The sequence below is a fragment of the Podarcis liolepis genome (genome assembly GCF_965112155.1).
Source record: "Podarcis liolepis genome assembly, chromosome: 13".
NCBI lineage: Eukaryota > Metazoa > Chordata > Lepidosauria > Squamata > Lacertidae > Podarcis > Podarcis liolepis.
This window is the reverse complement of record NC_139573.1, coordinates 5307986-5311672: the sequence shown is the minus strand read 5'-3', so window position 1 is coordinate 5311672 and position 3687 is coordinate 5307986.

Below are 3687 nucleotides of genomic sequence, written 5' to 3'. Positions count from 1 at the left end.
TCAGGTTACACACTCTGCTAACCCAGAAATAGTACATCGGGTTAAGAACTTTGCTTCAGGATGAGAACAGAAATAGTGCTCTGGCAGCACGGCAGCAGCGGGAGGCCCCATTAGCTACAGTGGTGCTTCAGGTTAAGAACAGTTTCAGGTTAAGAACGGACCTCTGGAACAAATTAAGTACTTAACCCGAGGTACCGCTGTACTGGGAAAACCATAGCTTTAGCTATTTCTGAGCCAGGTGGACAGGAGGTCTAGCCAGTGTAAGACAGTTTCTTATGGTTTTAGGTCATCTTCTTGAGGAAGAACCACAGCTCAGAGGTGGTCATCTCCTTTACCTGCAGAAATGTTCCATGTTCAAATTCCCAGCATCTCCAGGCAGAGAGACTCCCAATCTGAGGTGCTGAAGACATCCTGGCTGTCAGTGCAGACATTGCCGATCGGAATGGACAAATAAATAGTCCCTCTCAAAGAAGGAATCTGTGATAGCCTGGGATTCGGACTCGGAGGCTGAACCTGAGGAATCCCAGCCTACACAGGAGTCCCCGCCTCTAGAACCAGCTGATCCGGGGCTGGGGCCTGAGCCTGAAGGGTCCTCACCTGTGCTGGATCCTCAGGTGCAGGCACCAGCTGAGTCTGCTCTGGCTCCTGAGGTGATGGAGGACCCATTGCCTGCAGGTGCTCCACTCTCAGCCCCGTCAGGGGAAGCTGAGGTTGCCTCTGGGTCCAGTAACCCTCCAGCCTCTCCTGAGCTGCAGAGGCTCAGGGCAGAGAGGCGGAGGGAACTAAGTTCCCGCAGGAGGAGTGCTTGCCTCCAGGCCAGGAGAGGCGAGTCACCAGAGCATCGGGGCTGCCCTATGCCTTAGGACAGCCCGCCCAGTCCCAGGTTGCGGGAGCAACATTGTTGGTAGCCTGTTCCTGCCTACACCCTGTCCTGCTCTCATGCCAGAGTTCCTGACCTCACCCGACTCCCTGCCTTGGACCCAGCTACAGCTTTGATGGACAGCCTCCATACCACACCCTCGACCTCGGACTGGACTCGGACCTCGCCGCACAGTTAACCCTCGGGACCAGCACAGAATCTGAGGTCTTGCTCATTCTTCTCAACCATTCAGAACAGGAAAATGCATAGATTCAAAGCTCAGAGGGTACGGAGAGCAGGCCTGAAGTGTGGAAATCACTAAGATTATGATCCCTCTCCAAGAAATAGTTGCAGCAAAACCCCGCGGTGTTCAAAACTCGCCCCCACCAGGCAAGACCATTCTTGTTGGAGAGGGGGAAGTTAATGGGATTCCTCAATGGGACCGCATCCATCCTTACCAAACTGGGGATTAATAATCTCCTAAATGGTTTAGAATTGCGTAGGCATTACACACATCTTAGGAAGCCAGTGGTTCCAATGACATATAATTAATGCAAATCCACAACTTGCTCACATAACACATTATATATTTTGTTTGTTAGAGCTTTTATTAATTTTCCAATAAAAAACATCCAATTAATATATCAAATCACAATCCAATAAAAATAAAAAAATTAAATTTAAAAAAATCGAATTCTCTTCCAAATTATAATCTTGAATTTACAGCTTTCCACAGTCTGAATCTCGAAGCATATCCAAATCTCAGTCCTGCCTCTCATCTCTCATCGATGTTTTCATATTTCCGTGTCTCAATTTTATCTCCCCAAACTTGTCTCTGGCTCTGCGATCCCCACTCATGTCAGAAGACAAATAACCTTTCGTCCATGGAGTACAGAGTTGCCTGTGTAGTGTACTCTTCCAACTATTTTTTATTTTTTGTTCGCGCCGCTTCATCTGGCTCCATCCAATCCGGGCTTTTGTCCAGCTCTCTGAAGTTTGTTGTTTTGGCTGCTCCCAAATCATTAATCTTTCCCGTCCAGCTGTTGTCCAAAGAAAACCTCCTTCTAAGACTTAGAAATGCAATATCTTGCGCCTTGTTGAATTGTTCTTAAGCAGACTGTTTGCTATGTTGCAATATATGCTCACACAACACATTAAAGTCCATCTCGAACCTGTCACTAGTTGTCGTTTAGTCATTTATTCGTGTCCGACTCGTCATGACCTCCTGGACCAGAGCAATGCAATAATAATAATACAATAAAACACCAAACATTAAAAACTTCCCTAAACAGGGCTGCCTTCAGATGTCTTCTAAACGTCAGGTAGTTGTTTATTTCCTTCACATCTGAAGGTGAAGCCTTATTTACTTGGGATCCATTTCCCCGCTTACCCAGGACGTAGAGGTTGCAAGAAGCACCAGGGATTCAGTTCCTTCGGAGAAAAGAGTTTATTGTGATCTGCACAGAGGCAACCAACAGAATTGTTTCCAAAGGCTGGCGGCCCCTAATACACGTAAGCCAGCAATATTTATACCCCTGCAGCCCCTCCCGACCACCCCACCACCAGTAACTCATCATATCATATTCCTCGATTTGCCTTATTGCCTCTTTGGGTGTTGCTAAAGCATTTTGCCAGTGCACTCCTTTTGCTTATCAGCCAAGCCTGCATATCTTGTTTGCTCCAGATGCATTTCTCCTCCTTCCCTCCGGGCGTTGCCTCCCAACTGTCAATGCACCCCCTGCCCACTCCCTTCAAAGGGAGGGCGTTCCACAGGGCAGGCGCCACCACCGAGAAGGCCCTCTGCCTGGTTCCCTGCAACCTCACTTCTCGCAAGCAGGGAACCGCCAGAAGGCCCTCGGAGCTGGACCTCAGTGAACGATGGGGGTGGAGACGCTCCTTCGGGTATACTGGGCCGAGGCTTTTACTGCTTCTAACTCTCTGCAGGCAACCCACAATTTGCACCGTGTAGGGGGCATTTTGGGTCACTGCACGCTTGCGTGAAATCACGTGAAATTGAAACACTGCCCTTTTAGTGACGTCTTTTATGACATCTCCAGGTCACTTCTAGGTTTGGCGATTGTTCACAGATCAGTTGTACCTACAGCGGGGGGCAACCTGTTCTCTAAACTCTGGCTTTATCTGTTGTGGGAGGGGTCCCACCCATTTGCCATCTCCTGCAGAATCCTTTTGATCCTTTGTTCTCTTAATGGCCCCTCACCCGGCACATGGACAAATGTTAGCCACTTGTTCCATCCAGGAATTAGAGTTGCCTGGCTCATATTTTAACACTCCAGACTTTGGTTGAATTCTAACACTTGCTGAATCCGGGGATTCCAGCGTTCACAAACTCAAAAAAATATTACAGGAGATTGAATATTATGTTAAAGAGAAGATCCCTTAGCCCATTTTAATACTATCTTGTGCTTTAAAGAAATGTGGCGTGAATCCTGAAATACTGTTCAAGGGGGGAGGAGAGTCCGTTTATATTCATTCAACCCATATTATTTTTGTAACACAGTTTGGGAGGGAAATTTAAATAAATGATGTGTTGATTAAAACAAGTAAGTAGAAGAATAAGACTATTCCTCTGTAAAGTAGCAGACATGGCGATGCAGATGGCAGAGTTGGCAGCAAAGTCCTTTGAAGTGCAAGGAGGCCCAGTTCTGGTTTCGGACTGGATTAGTGCTGCAGCCTAACAGGCAGCTGACGTGGCAACATTGGGCATTATCCTGGCAACCCAGCAGTTGGTATCGCACGCTATGAACCCAGCCAATCAGATTACACAGCATGGTATGCTTGCTTTCGAAAGCCTGTGAGAATTTCCCATG